This window comes from Scylla paramamosain, chromosome 38, assembly GCF_035594125.1.
Source record: "Scylla paramamosain isolate STU-SP2022 chromosome 38, ASM3559412v1, whole genome shotgun sequence".
Lineage (NCBI taxonomy): Eukaryota > Metazoa > Arthropoda > Malacostraca > Decapoda > Portunidae > Scylla > Scylla paramamosain.
The window spans coordinates 2,312,081-2,332,318 of record NC_087188.1 but is presented as its reverse complement, the minus strand read 5'-3'; positions in this window follow the sequence as shown (position 1 = coordinate 2,332,318).

Sequence of the window (20,238 nt, the reverse complement as noted above, 5' to 3'; positions counted from 1 at the left end):
CATTTCTTGTGATATTCTTTCGGTACCCCATATGAGGTAATTTCCATGCATTTTGTCGTTTTTATACGTAACAAACTCAAAAATACTCAAAATCCTTGTTTTTTCATAATGTTATTCTTTCTCTATAAAAATTTTCCATGCGTTTTAGAGTTTTCGTAAGTAAGAAGCTGAAACACTCAATATACGTTTTTTGTAATACTATTTGGTATTCCCATATATGGTGATTTCCATGCATTTTAGCGTTTTGGTGCTTAACATGCTTATAAACACTTCAAAAACATGTATCTGGAAATGTCATTTCTTTTACCCATAAACGGTGAATTGCATGCATTTTTTGATGTGTGGTACCTACCAATGCAAAAAAAAATAATAAAATGTTTTTGGTAATCTTGTTTTGTTTCTCCATATGTAATGCTATTGAAGACTTTTTGCGTTTTCGACACTAAGAAGCTGGAAAAACACTCATAATACACTTTTCTCGTAATGTCTTTTCATTATTCAATATAGAATATTTTGCATGAATTTACGTGTTTTCGTACATAACAATATGAATAACACTCATAACACAAGTTTTTAGTAAATTGTTCTACATATTACTATTGAGCGTTTTTGCTATAATACTTGTGTATGGTAATGTTGTTATGTTTCACCATATAGGGTGCATTGCATGCATTTTGCCGTTTCTCTACCTAACAAGCTCAAAATTACTTATAATACACATTTTTGGTAATATGATTATGTTTCTCCATAATGAGTGTTTTGTATATTTTAACGTTTTCGTACGTAAGAAGCTCAAAAACACATTTTTTGTAATGTTTTGTACTCCAAAATAGGGTACTTTCCAAGCATTTTTATTGTTTTTGTGGATAAAGCGTTAAAGAAAATAATGAAATAAACACGTTTCTAGTAATGTCGCCTCGTTTCCTTACATAGAGTGCTTTGTATGTATTTTGGCAGTTTAGTACCTATATATATATATATATATATATATATATATATATATATATATATATATATATATATATATATATATATATATATATATATATATATATATATATATATGTATATATATAAACATTCAAGATACACGATTTTTCATAATGCTGTTCTAATTTTCCACGTAGAGTGTTATTCAACGCATTCTCGGGTTTTGGAACCTAAGAAGCTCAAAAATACTCCTTATACACGTTTCTCGTAATGTTCTTTCCTTTTCCCATATAGGATACTTTGCATGCATTTTAACGTTTAAGTACGTAAAAGCTCAAACTCTCAAAATACTTGTTTTTGGTAATATTCCTCTGTGTCTCAATTAAGAAGGTTTTGCATAATTTTTAGCGATTTAGTAGGAAAGTACCTCAAAAACACTAAAAAGCAACGTGTTTTTTGAAATTTTGTTTTCCAGAATAACGTGCTTTCCATACTTTTTCGCTTTTTGTTGTCTAACAGGCATAAAAATAATTATATTGTAACTTCACCACCCCGTGGGCCGTCACACTTACACTTTTAGGGTCCGGTGCTTCCTGCATACGTGACGGTGAACTTACCCTGCGGCGCTCCGTGTTCTCCCCTGGCTCCCCTCAGAAGGCGAGTAGTAAAACACACTTGTGGCTTCTGGCCCTCTATTCTCCCTTGCTCACACTACACAGTAGTCCTCTGCTGTAGCTCGGCACCCCGGGCCTCTTGTCGACCCTCGGAAGGCTTCTTGACGCCTCGCTCCAGCTCACAAAGGAACATACAAGTACCGAAGGCAGTGTCGGCGACGCGCGGGCTTTTTTCCCTCACCAGTGTTCTCCCGCCACTCTGTCTCCCAAACTGTTCCGCCACCAATCCCAGGGCTGCTACACGTCACGTGATACTCCCGAGCCCCAGGGTAGGCGGCCGGCGAGGTGACGTAGTGTGACGTCATCCTCCACTTCAGCTGGGACTCAGTCTGGGTATCTTCATGATCTTGCCCTCTCGTGACAATATTATACGTTTCCTTTAATATTATTTCATTTAACCGTAGAGGGTGCAATGAATGCATTTTGGCGTTTTCTTATCTAACGATGTGAAAATCACTCAAAACCGATATTCTTTAAATGTTCTGTTTCTCCACTTAATACTATTTATACGTTATAGCGTTTAGGTGCCTAAGAAGCTATGAAATACTCAAAATACACGTCTCTCATAATGTTCTTTTGGGGGTCTTGTACGTAACTCGCTCATAAACACTGAAAATACACGTTTTTATTAAAGTTTTGCATGCGTTTCTGTCCGTAAATGGCTAAAAACTCAAAAGATACGTTTTTGGTGATATTATTTTTTTCCCCCATATAGGGTGTTTTCCAAGCTTTTTAGAGCTTTCGAACTTACCACGAACCAGAAGACACTCAAAAGATATATTTCTGAAAAAGAAGTTTCAATTCTCCATAAATGGTGCATAGAGGGTGTTTTTTGATATCTAGGAACGTGAAAAACTCTTAAAATTCACGTTTTCGATTATGTGCTGTGAACTTATCATTAAACCCAGCTGTGACCTCACTGAACATTTCCCTTTGTGTCTCACAACACAAGGGGGCAGTCACAGCCTGCCCTCTAAAGACAACTCTCTTCCTCCACACAAAACTACAAGCACCTAATAACACACACATCCTTCACTCAAAAATTTTAAAATCATGGCGACTCCTACACCAGCCTCGGAGTCCCCATCTGGGGAGGGGACCATAAATGTTCCCAGGTCGGACTGCCTTTCTGTCGACGACCCTAAGTGTCTTGACAACCCCCCTCAACTTTTTCTTCATTAACTTCTGCAACATTCGCTGTCTAAGATCTTATTTTCAATTTGTAGAACACCACATCTCCTCTTCTAAACCTCATCTTCTTTTCATCACTGAAACTCAGGTGTTTGAGGCACCTGACAGTAGCCCCTTTTCTGTTCCCTCCTACTTTCTCTATCCTCATTTTTTATCCAAAGCTGGATGCTGCGTTTATGTGCGCAATGACTTAACCTGCTCTCGTGCCCACGCTCTTGAATCTTCCGAGTTTTCCACCATCTGGCTACGACTACAGAGTCATTCTCATACTAAATTTATCTGTGCTGTATACCTCTCTCCTAACCCCTCTGACTATAAGAAATTCTTTGACTACTTAACTTCCAAAGTGGAGCACATTCTGACCCTCTTCCCTTTTGCAGAGATCTCCATTCTTGGAGATTTCAATGTTCACCACCAGCTTTGGTTTTCCTCTCCCTTCACTGACCATCCTGGTGAACTAGCCTACAACTTTGCTATCCTCCATAACCTAGAGCAATTGGTGCAACACCCTACTCGTATTCCTGACCGTCGTGGATATACGCCCAACATTCTTGACCTTTTCCTGACCTCTAATCCTTCTGCTTATGCTGTCACCCTTTCTTCTCCGTTGGGCTCCTCCGATCACAATCTCATATCTTTATCTTGTCCTATCACTCCAATCCCTCCTCAGGATCCCCCTAAGCGAAGGTGCCTCTGGCGTTTTGCCTCTGCTAGTTGGGGGGACCTGAGGAGGTATTTCGCTGATTTTCCTTGGAACTCTGCTTCCATGTCAGAGACCCGTTTTTGTGTGCTGAGGGCATAACAGAGGTGATAGTGTCTGGCATGGAGGTGTACATTCCTCACTCTTTTTCTCGTCCTAAACCTTCTAACACAGCTTGTTCTCGTCCTATACATGATAGAGAGGTGGCCCACAAAAGGTACTTAAGCCTTCCATCACCAGAATCTCATGCATTTTATATTTCTGCCCGGAACCATGCCAAGTCTGTTCTCCAACTAGCCAAAAACTCCTTCATTAACGGAAAATGTCAAAACCTTTCAAGATCTAACTCCCCTCGTGATTTCTGGCATCTAGCCAAAAATATCTCCAATAACTTTGCTTCTTCTTTTTTCCCTCCACTACTTCAACCAGATGGCACCACTGCTATCACATCTATTTCTAAAGCTGAACTCTTTGCTCAAACCTTTGCTAAAAACTCTACCTTGTACGATTCTGGGCTTTTTCCTCCCTCTCCTCCACCCTCTGACTACTTCATGCCACGTATTAAAATTCTTCGCAATGATGTTTTCCATGCCCTCGCTGGCCTAAACCCTCGGAAGGCTTATGGACCTGATGGGGTCCCTCCTATTATTCTCCGAAACTGTGCCTCCGTGCTTGCACCTTGCCTAGTCAAACTCTTTCAGCTCTGTCTGTCAACATCTACCTTTCCTTCTTGCTGGAAGTTTGCCTACATTCAACCTGTTCCTAAAAAGGGTGACCGTTCTAATCCCTCAAACTACCGTCCTATTGCTTTAATTTCCTGCCTATCTAAAGTTTTTGAATCTATCCTCAACAGGAAGATTCTTAAACATCTATCACTTCACAACCTTCTATCTGATCGCCAGTATGGGTTCCGTCAAGGCCGCTCTACTGGTGATCTTCTGGCTTTCCTTACTGAGTCTTGGTCATCCTCTTTTAGATATTTTGGTGAAACTTTTGCTGTTGCCTTGGACATATCAAAAGCTTTTGATAGAGTCTGGCACAAAGCTTTGATTTCCAAACTACCCTCTTGCGGTTTCAATCCTTCTCTCTGTAACCTCATCTCAAGTTTCCTCTCTGACCGTTCTATTGCTGCTGTGGTAGACGGTCACTGTTCTCCTAAATCTATTAACAGTGGTGTTACTCAGGGTTCTGTCCTGTCACCAACTCTCTTCTTATTATTCATTAATGATCTTCTAAACCAAACTTCTTGTCCTCTACACTCCTACGCTGATGATACCACCCTGCACTTTTCCACGTCTTTTCATAGACGTCCAACCCTTCAGGAGGTAAACTTATCACGCAGAGAAGCCACAGAACGCCTGACTTCTGATCTTTCTAAAATTTCTGATTGGGGCAGAGCAAACTTGGTATTGTTCAATGCCTCAAAAACTCAATTCCTCCATCTATCAACTCGACACAACCTTCCAGACAACTATCCCCTCTTCTTCAATGACACTCAGCTGTCACCCTCTTCTACAATGAACATCCTCGGTCTGTCCTCTACTTATAATCTGAACTGGAAACTTCACATCTCATCTCTAGCTAAAACAGCTTCTATGAAGTTAGGTGTTCTGAGACGTCTCCGCCATTTTTTCTCACCCCCCCCAGCTGTTAACTCTGTATAATGGCCTTATCCGTCCATGTATGGAGTATGCTTCACATGTCTGGGGGGGTTCCACTCATACTGCTCTTCTAGACAGGGTGGAATCAAAAGCTTTTTGTCTCATCAACTCCTCTCCTCTAACTGACTGTCTTCAGCCTCTCTCCCACCGCCGAAATGTTGCATATCTAGCTGACTTCTACCGCTATTTTCATGCAAACTACTCTTTTGATCCTGCTAACTGCATGACTCCCCTCCTTCCGCGGCCTCGCTGCACAAGACTTTCTTCTTTCTCTCACCCCTATTCTGTCCACTTCTCTAACGCAAGAGTTAACCAGTATTCTCAATCATTCATCCCTTTCTCTGGTAAACTCTGGAACTCCCTGCCTGCTTCTGTATTTCCACCTTCCTATGACATGACTTCCTTTAAGAGGGAGGTTTCAAGACACTTATCCACCAATTTTTGACCACTGCCTTGACCCCTTTATGGGACTGGCATTTCAGTGGGCATTTTTTTTATTTGATTTTTGTTGCCCTTGGCCAGTATCTTTCCTACATAAAAAAAAAAAAAAAACATATATATATATATTTTTTTTCCATATAGAGTGTTTTTCATGCGTTTTAGCGTTTTGGTACATAAGGAACATTTATAATATCCATTTCAAGTAATGTTCTTTCATTACCCGGTATAGGGTATTTTTAATGAATTGCATCGTTTTTATCCGTAACATGCTCAAAACATTAAAAAACACTAGTTTTTGGAAATTTTATTCTTTCTCTATTAATTGTGTTTTGCTTGCGTTTTAGAATTTTGGTACGTAAGAAGCTCAAAACACTCAAAAGACGCGTTTTTCCTAATGTTCTTTGGTATTCGTATATAGGGTTATGCTTTTTAGCATTTTGGTGTACAAAATCCTCATAAACACTCCAAAAACATGTATGTGGAAATGTAATTTTTTTTCCCTATATACGGTGAACTGAATACATTTTGGATGTTTGGTACCTAACAATACAAAAAAAGACTCAAAATACACGTTTCTCGTAATGTTGATCTGTTTCCCCATATATAATGTTCCTAAAGAGTTTTTGAGTTTTGGACATTAAGAAGCTGAAAACCATTCATAACACACTTTTCTCGTAATGTCTTTCCGTTGTTAAATCGAGGATATTTTGCATGAATTTAAGCGTTTTCGTGCATAATGATATGAATAACATTCATAATACGTTTTTGATGGTGTTATTCTTTTTCTTCATATAGAGTGCTATTGAGCGTTTTTTTTCAAATTAGGACTTCAATAACATTCATAATCTTGTTATGTTTCACCATATAGGGTATATTTCGTGCATTTTGCCGTTTCTGTACCTAATAAGCTAAAAAAAAAAAAAAACACTCATAACATACATTTTTGGTAATATTATTCAGTTTCTCCATAACGGGTGTTTTGCATGAATTTTAGCGATGTGGTACGTCAGACACTCAAACACTCAGACGAAACCTTTTTTGGTAAACCAAGCTGTTTTTTTTTTATTGAAAAAAGGGTGTTCTCCATGCATTTTAGCAATTTGGTGCCTAAAACGCTAAAAAAAAATAAAAAAAAAATAAATAGACACGCTTCTCGTAATTTCACATTATTTTCCTATATAGGGTGATTCGCTTACATTTTCCCGGTTTGGTACCTAACAATGTAAAAAACACTCAAAATACAAGTTTTTGACAATATTGTTCTGTTTGTCTATATAGAGTTCTATTCAAACGCGTTTTCGCGTTTTGTTACCTAACAAGCTCGAAAACACTCCAAATACGCGTTTCTCGTAAGGTCCTTTTGGTTACCTATATAGTATACTATACATGCATTTTGGCAATGTAAGAAGCTCAAAAACAATCATTTCATATTTCATTTTGGTAATGTTACTCTGTGTCACGATCAAGGGGATTTTCCATGTTTTAAGCTTTGTCATAGGTACCTCAAAACACTGAAAAGGAACAGTTTTGGTAATGATCTTTTGTTTTTTTCCATATCGAGTCCTTTCCATGATTTTTAGCGTTTTGTTGTCTAACACTCATAAGATATGTTTCCTGTACTGTCGTTTTATTTTACCATAGAGGGCGCTTTATATGTATTTTGGCGTTTTGTTTTCTGTGAAAAACACTCAAAATACACAATTTTTGTAAAGTTGTTCTGTTTATGCGTTTGAGCGTTTTGTTTCCTAAGAAGCTCGAAAGAAAAAAAAATAAATAAAAATACACGTCTCGCGTAATGTTCTTTTCTTATCCGATGTGGTGTACTTTATATTTTGGTGTTTTTTTTTTTTTTTACGTAACAAGCTCATAAACACTAAAAATACACGTTTTTGGTAAAGTTATTTTGTTTTATATTTTAAACAGTGTTTTGAATGCGTTTAAGCGTTTTGGTACGTCAGCAGCTAAAAAAGACAACGTGTCTAGGTAATATATATATATATATATATATATATATATATATATATATATATATATATATATATATATATATATATATATATATATATATATATATATATATATATATATATATATATATATATATATATATATAGCTATAGAGTGTTTTTCATCCTTTTTGTGCTTTTGTGCCGAACCCGCTCCAAAAGACATTCAAAAGACATGTTTCTGAAAATTGAATTTTCAATTCATTTTTCGGTGATGTTATTCTTTTTCTTAATAAGAAAGTTTTGCATGCCTTTTAGCACTTTTTTGGACTTAAGAAGCTCCTAAACACTTCAGAGATATGTTTTTGGTAATGTTGCTTTTTTTTTCTATGTAACAAACTCAAAAACTCTTAAAATACACGGTTTTTGGTAAAGGTATACTGTTTCTCAGTATTTATTTTTATTTATTTATTTATTTTATTTATTTATTTATTTATCTATTTATTTTTATTTTTATTTTATTTTATTTTATTTTTATTTATTATTTTTTTGCATGGGTTTCAGCGTTTTATTACGTAAGTAAATCCAACAAAAGACACGATTTTGATAATATTGTTTCGTTTTCCTTTATAGGGTTTTTTTTCCATGTTTTTTGTGCGTAACTAGATTCATATGTTTTAGCGTTTTTGTACCTAAGAAACTCAAAAACACTCATAATGCGCGATTTTCTTAATCACTTTTTGTTTCGCCATATAGGGTAAATTATATGTATTTTCACGATATGGCATCTAAGAATGTGAAATACACTCAAATTACACGTTTTTTTTTCTCTCTGTTTCTTGATATAGAGTACTATTCATGCATTTTAAGCGTTTTCATAATTAAGAAGCTCAAAAACTTTCATAATAAACGTTTTTCGTAGTGTCTTTTCGTATCCCTTATTAAGTAGTTTGCATCCATTTTGACGTTTTTGTACGTTTCTCTTCTTAAAACGATAATAAATACTCAAAACACACCTTTATGTAAATGTTATTTTTTTTTTTACATATAGGGTGATCGGCATGCATTTTTGCGTTTTGTTATCTATAAATGTTAAATACACTAAAATACACATTTTTGGTAGTTTTCAGTTTTTTTTTTTTTCCCCACATTGAGTGCTATTTATGTGTTCTCATGTGTTGGTACCGAGGAATCTCAAAAACACTCACAATACACGCTTCTTGGAAAGTCTTTGTTTTCCCCTTTTCATGCTTTTTTTTGGTATTTTTCAACCTAAGAAGCTCAAAAACATTAAAAAATTTTTTTTTTTTTTTTTTTTTGGTAATATTATTCTGTTTCTCCATACAGGGTTCCGGTACATAAGAAACTGAAAACACTCAAAAGACACATCTTTGATAATTTTGTTTTTTTATTCCTATATAAAGTGCTTTCCGTGCTTCTTAAAGCTTTGGCGCCTAACCTGCACAAAAACACTCCAAATACTTTTTTCATGGAATGTTGTTTCGTTTCTTCATGTAAAGGATTTCCTATGCATTTTCGAGTTTTGGTGCCTAAGAATGAGCTAAAGCCTCAAATTACACGTTTTTTTTGGTAATCTATTTCTCATTATAGAGTGTTATTAATTTTTTTTTTTTTTCGAATTTTGGTAGTTAAGAAGCTCAAAAACGCTCATAATACACTTTGCATGCATTTTGACTTCATTTTACGTAGCAAGCTCAACCACACTTCTAATAGTTGCTTTTGGTTAGGATATTTTGTTTTTCCACAAAGCGTTTTTGCATGTGTTTTTGGTTTTGGTAAGTAGCTCAAAACACTTAAAAGAGACGTTTTTTGTAATATTTTCTTCTCGCATATAGGGTGTTTTCAATGCTTTCTAGCGTTTTGGTACCTAACACGTTCATATACACTCAAAAGACACCTTACTGGAAATGTCGTTTCCTTTTTTCCATATAGGATACTTTGCATGCATTTTGGCGTGTGAAATACACACAAAATTTCACGTTTTTTTATTTATTTATTTTGTTTTGTTATCGAAATACATATATAATGCTATTCCTGCATTTTAGCGTTCCGGAACCTATGAAGTTCATAAACAACTATAATACACGTTTCTCTTTATAAATTTTCTTTTTCCGCATATTGTACTTAACATGCATTTTGTCGCTTTTGTACGTAACAAGCTGAAAAACTCCAAATACTTGTCATTGGTAATGTTAATCTGTTTTTCCATAAAGAGTGTTTTGTATGTGCTTTAGCTTTCTGATAGCCTCAAAAACACTCAAAAGACAAATTTTTCCTTTTTTCTTTGTATTCCCATATAAGGTGATTTCTATGATTTTTTTTTTACGTTTTTATGGCTCACACTATATATATAAAAAAAAAAAAACTTACAAAACACATTTCTTGGATTTTTCGTTCTTTCCCCATATAGGGCATGAATTTCGTCGTTTTGGTACTTAATGATGTGAAAATCACTCAAAATACACGTTTTCTGGTAATGTTGATCTGTTTCTCAATGTAGAGCTTCCCCTACTTCTTATGTTTTTATATTCTTAAAAAAAATAAAAAATAATAATAATAATAATAATGATCCCTTATTTTATTAAAGGAGGAGGCAGTAGACACCTGCCGAAACGATAATTACTCCCAGTGAGGTCTAAAGCACTGTTCAGGGGGTGCTGTGAACTTGTCATTAAACCCAGCTGTGACCTCACTGAACGTTTCCCTTTGTGTCTCACAACACAAGGGGGTAGTCACAGCCTGCCCTCTAAAGACAACTCTCTTCCTCCACACAAAACTACAAGCACCTAATAACACACACACCCTTCACTCAAAAAAAAATTTAAAATCATGGCGACTCCTACACCAGCCTCGGAGTCCCCATCTGGGGAGGGGACCATAAATGTCCCCAGGTCGGACTGCCTTTCCGTCGACGACCCTAAGTGTCTTGACACCCCCCTCAACTTTTTCTTCATTAACTTCTGCAACATTCGCGGTCTAAGATCTAATTTTCAATCTGTAGAACACCACCTCTCCTCTTCTAAACCTCATCTTCTTTTCCTCACTGAAACTCAGGTGTCTGAGGCAACTGACAGTAGCCCCTTTTCTGTTCCCTCCTACTTTCTCTATCCTCATTTTCGATCCAAAGCTGGATGCTGCGTTTATGTGCGCAATGACTTAACCTGCTCTCGTGCCCACGCTCTTGAATCTTCCGAGTTTTCCACCATCTGGCTACGACTACAGAGTCATTCTCATACTAAATTTATCTGTGCTGTATACCTCTCTCCTAACTCCTCTGACTATAAGAAATTCTTTGACTACTTAACTTCCAAAGTGGAGCACATTCTGACCCTCTTCCCTTTTGCAGAGATCTCCATTCTTGGAGACTTCAATGTTCACCACCAGCTTTGGCTTTCCTCTCCCTTCACTGACCATCCTGGTGAACTAGCCTACAACTTTGCTATCCTCCATGACCTAGAGCAATTGGTGCAACACCCTACTCGTATTCCTGACCGTCTTGGAGATACGCCCAACATTCTTGACCTTTTCCTGACCTCTAATCCTTCTGCTTATGCTGTCACCCTTTCTTCTCCGTTGGGCTCCTCCGATCACAATCTCATATCTTTATCTTGTCCTATCACTCCAATCCCTCCTCAGGATCCCCCTAAGCGAAGGTGCCTCTGGCGTTTTGCCTCTGCTAGTTGGGGGGACCTGAGGAGGTATTTTGCTGATTTTCCTTGGAATGACTACTGCTTCCGTGTCAGAGACCCGTCTTTGTGTGCTGAGCACATAACAGAGGTGATAGTGTCTGGCATGGAGGCGTACATTCCTCACTCTTTTTCTCGTCCTAAACCTTCTAAACCTTGGTTTAACACAGCTTGTTCTCGTGCTATACATGATAGAGAGGTGGCCCACAAAAGGTACTTAAGCCTTCCTTCACCAGAATCTCATGCACTTTATATTTCTGCCCGGAACCATTCCAAGTCTGTTCTCCAACTAGCCAAAAACTCCTTCATTAACAGAAAATGTCAAAACCTTTCAAGATCTAACTCCCCTCGTGATTTCTGGCATCTAGCCAAAAATATCTCCAATAACTTTGCTTCTTCTTTCCCTCCTCTACTTCAACCAGATGGCACCACTGCTATCACATCTATTTCTAAAGCTGAACTCTTTGCTCAAACCTTTGCTAAAAACTCTACCTTGGACGATTCTGGGCTTGTTCCTCCCTCTCCTCCACCCTCTGACTACTTCATGCCTCGTATTAAAATTCTTCGCAATGATGTTTTCCATGCCCTCGCTGGCCTAAACCCTCAGAAGGCTTATGGACCTGATGGGGTCCCTCCTATTGTTCTCCGAAACTGTGCCTCCGTGCTTGCACCTTGCCTAGTCAAACTCTTTCAGCTCTGTCTGTCAACATCTACCTTTCCTTCTTGCTGGAAGTTTGCCTACATTCAACCTGTTCCTAAAAAGGGTGACCGCTCTAATCCCTCAAACTACCGTCCTATTGCTTTAATTTCCTGCTTATCTAAAGTTTTTGAATCTATCCTCAACAGGAAGATTCTTAAACATCTATCACTTCACAACCTTCTATCTGATCGCCAGTATGGGTTCCGTCAAGGCCGCTCTACTGGTGATCTTCTGGCTTTCCTTACTGAGTCTTGGTCATCCTCTTTTAGAGACTTTGGTGAAACTTTTGCTGTTGCCTTGGACATATCAAAAGCCTTTGATAGAGTCTGGCACAAAGCTTTGATTTCCAAACTACCCTCCTACGGTTTCTATCCTTCTCTCTGTAACTTCATCTCAAGTTTCCTTTCTGACCGTTCTATTGCTGCTGTGGTAGACGGTCACTGTTCTTCTCCTAAATCTATTAACAGTGGTGTTCCTCAGGGTTCTGTCCTGTCACCCACTCTCTTCTTATTATTCATTAATGATCTTCTAAACCAAACTTCTTGTCCTATCCACTCCTATGCTGATGATACCACCCTGCACTTTTCCACGTCTTTTCATAGACGTCCAACCCTTCAGGAGGTAAACATACCACGCAGGGAAGCCACAGAACGCCTGACTTCTGATCTTTCTAAAATTTCTGATTGGGGCAGAGCAAACTTGGTATTGTTCAATGCCTCAAAAACTCAATTCCTCCATCTATCAACTCGACACAATCTTCCAGACAACTACTCCCTCTTCTTCAATGACACTCAACTATCCCCCTCTTCTACACTGAACATCCTTGGTCTGTCCTTTACTTATAATCTGAACTGGAAACTTCACATCTCATCTCTAGCTAAAACAGCTTCTATGAAGTTAGGTGTTCTGAGACGTCTCCGCCAGTTTTTCTCACCCCCCCCAGCTGCTAACTCTGTACAAGGGCCTTATCCGTCCATGTATGGAGTATGCTTCACATGTCTGGGGGGGTTCCACTCATACTGCTGTTCTAGACAGGGTGGAATCAAAAGCTTTTCGTCTCATCAACTCCTCTCCTCTAACTGACTGTATTCAGCCTCTCTCTCACCGCCGCAATGTTGCATCTCTAGCTGTCTTCTACCGCTATTTTCATGCTAACTGCTCTTCTGATCTTGCTAACTGCATGCCTCCCCTCCTTCCGCGGCCTCGCTGCACAAGACTTTCATCTTTCTCTCACTCCTATTCTGTCCACCTCTCTAACGCAAGAGTTAACCAGTATTCTCAATCATTCATCCCTTTCTCTGGTAAACTCTGGAATTCCTTGCCTGCTTCTGTATTTCCACCTTCCTATGACTTGAATTCCTTCAAGAGGGAGGTTTCAAGACACTTATCCACCAATTTTTGACTACTGCTTTGACCCTTTTAGGGACTGGCATTTCAGTGGGCATTTTTTTTTATTAGATTTTTGTTGCCCTTGGCCAGTATCCTTCCTACATAAAAAAAAAAAAAAAAAAAAAAAATTTAGATTTATGTCACTTGAAATTATCAGGACCCTAATTTTCATTCACTCCAAAACTCACTCCATGCACACCTGGCTCCCTAATGTCACCTGAGCACCGGAAGCAGAAATATATTAAACCATATAAAAAAAAAATAATTAATAAAAATATAACAATAATAATAATGATAATAATAATAATAATAATAATAATAATAATAATAATAATAATAATAATAATAATAATAATAATAATAATAATAATGATAATAATAATAATAATAATAATAATAATAATAAAAATAACTTTCCTTGATGTCATCTTCATAACTTGGATCACCCAAATTATTATCCTTTTTTCTCATACAATTCTTCATCTAGTGTAATTGTTCCCTCGTTTTTCTCCCTCACGCTGGCAATCTGGAGCGGTGAAGGCTCACGTTTGATTAACTTAATAAGTATTAACACCACAGCAAGCAAGGAAGGAAATAAGGAGAGAGAGAGAGAGAGAGAGAGAGAGAGAGAGAGAGAGAGAGAGAGAGAGAGAGAGAGAGAGAGAGAGAGAGAGTCAGGTCAGAGGTCGCAGGGTGAGGACGTGTCCGCAGGTCGTCCTTAACTGAGCTTGCACGTTGTCCCATCTCATCTACAGTCAGCGTGCTCCGGTACCCTCCACATACCAGCACACCAATACGACGATTAAAGTGACGGATAATAGTGTACAGCGCAGTGACGAAGGTTCAGTGCTGTAACAGTGAATAGTGTTGTGAGGCCGCAAGGGTTATTGCGACGATACTCCCCAACAACGTGGTCTCATCGCATCTGCAGTCGGCGCCCCTCCACCTGCCAGCACACCAACACGTGACGTATAAGTGTACAGTGCAGTGAAGGAGATACAGTGTTGTGACAGTGTACAGTGCTGTGAGGATATAGGGGTTACTGTGACGAGCCCTGTCTCCGTACCCCTCTAACTACTGTGCCCTCCCTACACAAAGGAAGGAAATCCCCTGGGAAATTAACCCCAAGCTGCACCCACACTCCCTCCTTTCGAAGCAATTAACTCCGGGGCCGAGACCCTGGACTGACCTGACTGACCTGACCGCACCCAACCCATCCCTAGCATCTACCACTGCAGCTGTCATCACTACTATCACCTGCTGAAACTGCACAGAAATGGCGGATCACAGGCCCATCAAGAAGCGAGACCTTCCCGGGTATTGCCCTCAGAAGTGGTGTGCTGTCTGTGGGAAGGCTGCAGTCAAGAATGCACCTTATGTTAGATGCGAAGGCAGAAATGACTGCCCCAATGTCTGCCACTCATCCTGCCTCGGAGACCATGATGTCTACACATGTGAAGACACACAGGAACTACGGAGGTTATGCAGCATTGAAGACGCTGTAGTTTACCTCCCTCTAGATCCTAACGAAAATGCTCCCACCACGCTTGCCGCCCCCAACGAAAGCAACGATGGTGGCGATGCAGACGCAGACATAGACGTAGATGTGGACGAGCGGCAGCACTACAGATAGATGGATAAGGAGGATCTCATCTCTTACACTCTACGCCTACAGAAGGATGTAACCAACAAAAATAAAATAATTCGGTCCCTCACGCTACAAAGGGACTGGATTCTCGAAAAACAGACACACGTGGCTGAACTCCATGAGCTCATGGAGGTCCTCACGGAGTGCAAGAAAGCAGACGCAAGAGTTTCCAGCAGTTCTATTGCGACTACTGCTACTCCCTCCTCTATCCTGAGGACCTGGGAGAAGGCGTGTGCCTCCTCGGACCACTGGAGGCAGTGGTGGCAATCTGGAAGGCCTAAGCCTCTCATAAGAGTAGCGGACGCCCTCACCACAGCGGCCGCACCCCCCACCACAGCCTCAGGTAGCACCAACACCACCATTACCACCAATAACAATAGCAGCAGCAACAGTAACAAAAACACCATCAACAACAACAACAGTAACAGTAACGATAACAACAGTAACAACAGCAGTAGTAGTAGTAGCAACAGCAGCAACAACAACAGCAGGAGAAACAGCAGCAGTACTACCAGCAGCAACAGCAGTAGCAGCAGCAGCAGCAGCAGCAGCAATAGTAACAACAACAACAGCAACAATAATAGCGATAGGAGCAACAACAACAACAACAACAAAAATAACAATGGAAGCAGGAAGAAGACCCAGCGACAGCGACGCGGCCAGCGGCGGGCACGAAGTCACCCCAACACACCTGACCGGCGACCTGTCCCTCCTCCTCGCATGACTCAGCCACAGTCATCTGCGTACCCAGTGAGGCACAGGGGAGAGCAAAGGGTCCGATGCGACTACTGCTTCCGCCCCGGCCACACAGCTGAAATGTGCTACAGCCGCGCTGCTGACGAACGCCAGGAACAAAGGCAGGAGAGTATGTTCATGAGGGTTCTGACGGAGGGTTTAGCGCGGCAACAACTTCCTCACCCCCAGCAGCCCTTTCAGGCCCCCCTCCAGCCTTCCTGGCAGCCACAGCCCGGTCACTACCCCAGCTGGAACCTCTCCTCGTGGCAGGGCAGACACTAATGCGTCTCGCCTCACCACCACACCTCATTCCGAAGCCAACGCGAGGAGGCAAGGGAACAGACGCCCCAGCTGTCACCTGACCGTGGTCTCCGCCAACGTGAGAGGTCTCCGCACCAATGTAGGTGACCTTACCCACAATTTCGTGCTGAGACATAGTGCTGACATTGTCGCAGTAACAGAAACGTGGCTGAGTGACGAGGTGGAGCCGACGTTTGGCAAAATATCAGGATACTCCCTGTGGGTGAGGATGGACCGAAAAAATAGAGCAGGCGGAGGTGTCGCTGCCTGTTTTAAGGACGGCCTCCAAAACACAGGAACTTGAGGTAGCCGTGCCACACCTGATGGAGGCACTGTTCTTCAGGGTGGTACTTGCAGACAACAGTGGGCTTCTCCTCTGTGTCATGTACCGCCCCCCGAGACAAGGACGAGCCCCGCTAGACTTCCTGACGGAGGAACTCGACACCCTGCTCCAGCGTCACAAGTGTTCCCATGTGATGATAGTGGGGGACCTGAACTTCCACATGGAGCAGGATGCCTTCAGTAATCTCTTGACTGTTCAGGCCCTAACCAACCATGTCACCTTCCCTACGCACGAGCGGGGAGGACTGCTGGATCCTGTGGTGACAGACCTACCCGAAGCCAGCATCAGCTGCCAGCAGCTAGGACCAGTGGGCAGCTCAGACCACTTTGCTGTGCTGTCTCAGGTCGAGCTGCAAACGGCGAGGGAAGACGCTATCCCGCGTACCGTCTGGCTTTGGAACAGGGCGGACTGGCCATCCATGAAGCAGGACATGGAGAACACGGACTGGGAGTCCCTCCTAATGGGAGATGCTGAGACCAAGGCACGCACCCTCACCACCAGGCTCCTTGCCCTCCAACAGCAGCATGTGCCCTGCCGAGTATATCTCTCCAGGCCTGGTGATCCCGCCTGGTTTGGTTTTCGCTGCAGAGCATCTGCCGAGGCCAAGCATGCTGCCTGGGTGAGGTACAAGCGACACCCGTCACGCAGGAACAAGACGCTGCACCGGGAAGCGTGTAGGAGGATGACGTCTATCTGCAGATGGGCGAGGAATCAGCTAAGGGAGGACAGAAAGCGAAAGCTCAGTGGCCCAGGTGTTGGCAACAAGACCTGGTGGAATCTAGTAAAGGAGCAGCAAGGAGCATGTCACCGCGAGACTCTTCCTCCACTCACCAGACCTGACGGATCCACCGCCACGAGCAGTGCAGACAAGGCCACACTCCTCGCCGAGCTTTTCGCCATCAAGATGAACGTTGACGACTCGGCACGACCTGTACCACAGCTGGCCCCGGAAACTGATCGCACTGTCACCACTGTCTTGGTGACGGCAGAGCAGGTTGAGCGGCTACTCGGTGCGGTGGATGTGGTATGTGCTACGGTGGATGGCCCTCAGTATGGAAGGAAGCGCGTGTGGTCCCAGTCCATAAGAAAACTCAAGGTCTGAGCCCAACAACTACAGACCCATCTCCCTACTCTCAGTGATGAGCAAGTTGCTGGAGCAAATAGTGGCTGCTGCCATCTGCCAACACCTGAGCGAGAACCACCTCCTCTCAGACAAGCAGTTTGGCTTCAGGCCTGGCAGATCCACCGCAGACCTCCTCCTCATCCTCTCCAAGGACTGGCAAGACGCCCTGGAAGAAGGCCTGGACACCCTTGTGGTGGCCCTGGACATTGCTGGGGCTTTTGACAGGGTCTGGCACGCGGGGCTCATGGAAAAGCTTCGCGCCAAGGGTGTCCAAGGTGACCTGCTAATGATGCTAGAAGATTACCTCCAGGGTAGGACCCTTCAGGTAGTAGTCAACGGGCAGTCATCAAGGCCTTCACCTGTCCGGGCCTCAGTTCCACAAGGCTCCGTCTTGGGCCCAGTCCTATGGAACATATACATCGACGACCTCCTCCGGCAGCTGTCATCTGTGGCAGCATACGCCGACGACTGCACACTCTCCCGCTCCTACTGCCGCCTCGACAGTCAGCGTGCCGTCACTGAGCTGAACAGGCAGCTCGGACTGGTGGAGCAGTGGGGAAAGATGTGGCAGGTTAACTTCGCTATTGAGAAGACGCAGGCGATGGTCATCTCGCGGTCCCCAGGTGCTTCACACGCAGTCTCAGGACAGCTGCGTTTTGGAGGCAAGAGCCTGCCACTTCAGGATTATATCAAGATCCTGGGCGTGTCTGTGGACCGCGGCCTACGCTTCGATCACCACATCAGTGTCGTCGCCCGCCAGACCTCTCTCCGAGTCTCTGCCCTGCGTAGGATGGCGAACACCCTCGACCCACGGGGCATCCTCACGCTATACAGGGCACAGATACACCCATGTATGGAGTACGGTGCCCTGTCCTGGATGTCGAGTGCCGCCACCCACATGCAGAGACAGGATGCTGTGCAGCGGCGAGCCCTGCGCTTGGTGGCCACCGATGAGGACCAACAGCACCCACCACCAGTAACGTCACTAGAGCACCGCCGGGACGTGTCGGCACTAGTGGTGTGCCACAAAACTCAGGTGCAGAGGGTCCCTCACCTTGACCCCCTGAGGCTGCTGCCACACACAGTACAGAGGTGCACCAGAGCTGCAGCCAGTAGCGACGAGCTAGTGAAGGTGCCTCGATCTCGCTCTAGCCAACACCAGCGCACCTACACAGCCAGGACTTCGCGGCTGTGGAACATGTTCACGGCGGCCACGCCCCAAGTGCAAGACATGTCCACGCACCAGGTGAAGCTGGCAGCCCACAGCTGGCATAGCACGCACCTGTCCCCACTGGCGCTTTAAATTTTTATTATTTTATTGTATTAACATTATAATCTTTATGTTAAGCATGTATAGTGTTGTTCCTGTAAAAATACTATCATTGGCTTTTTAAATAATTCCACACTCAAAATGGAATTTTAAGCCTTTCTGTAAATATTTGTTTAGAAAAAAAGAGAGAGAGAGAGAGAGAGAGAGAGAGAGAGAGAGAGAGAGAGAGAGAGAGAGAGAGAGAGAGAGAGAGAGAGAGAGAGAGAGAGAGAGAGAGAGAGAGAGAGAGAGAGAGAGAGAGAGAGAGAGAGAGAGAAAGGAGATTTCAAATCCGCTTGTTTGGAGTGAAGAGGAAAGAAAAAAAGGGGAATTAAGGTGGAGACGTGAGATTTCCTTCTTTGAGTGAGGGAAGAGGATAGGAAGCAAAGTGAAAGAAGGAAGGGATCTCATGGATAATAAAGGAAGAATGGGGTAAGGGAGGGATGAAGTACTAGAGATATGTGAATGAGGATATAGATTAAGAAAGGAAGGGAGGGAAGAAAGAGGGAGGAAGGAAGGAGGTAGGTAAGAAATGAAAGCCAGAGAGAGAGAGAGAGAGAGAGAGAGAGAGAGTGATACCGGGCCAGGTGGTTGTCCTGGTTCCTGTCAATTCCAACATGTTATCAGTAGTGTTATGCGATGACTGTATCTAAAAATCACATATAATATCGTCCAAGATTTATTTATTTCTAACTTGCCTCAAATGCGCACTGTAGGCAAGCTGAAGTCATTGCCCTAAATAAATCATTGCTATTATGAGAGACACAGGGATACGCAGGGCACTCAGAGGTACAACCTTGTCTCGCCTCACTGATGAACCGATTTTCTCTCTCGCGTCAACCAACACCACTTTTCATGTACTGACGACGATTTAATATTCATCGCAAAATTCAATCTCGATTCGGAAACTTACCATCCAAAATTCGTTCCGGCCCGTGGAGGACAGGGGGAGCGTACTGGAGAGGAGGGTGGCTGTCTGGTTCCACCCGGGGCCCAGGGCGGGGATCGGGCAGCAACTCCCGCTCCTCCTTTACCTCCTTATTAAGATATGATCGTTCACTTCCAGCCCCTCACATCCAACAAGAGGCCATCGTTAACACTACGCACCAACCACCAGATACTGCCACCACTGGGGCCCTGATGGGGAGATACGGGCTCCTCCCTCCGTGACAGTGTCTGGTGAATTGTGTGTAGTAATTCATCAAAATTAGCGTTCAGGACCTAACTACAAAGGAGTAAATTGGCCTCCATCATGCCCCAGACACTGCCATGCGAATGACCTCTTTTGGGGAGAAGAGTGCGCCTTCCATGGCAGTGACTGGTGAGTTTGTCAAAATTGTCTTTCTGATGACCTCTTGTTCAGTGTGAGGGGCTGGAGGGTTGCAGCGCCACTGTCACCACACTTCGTGAAAATTCGCTTCGTTTAATGCGATTCCCGCGT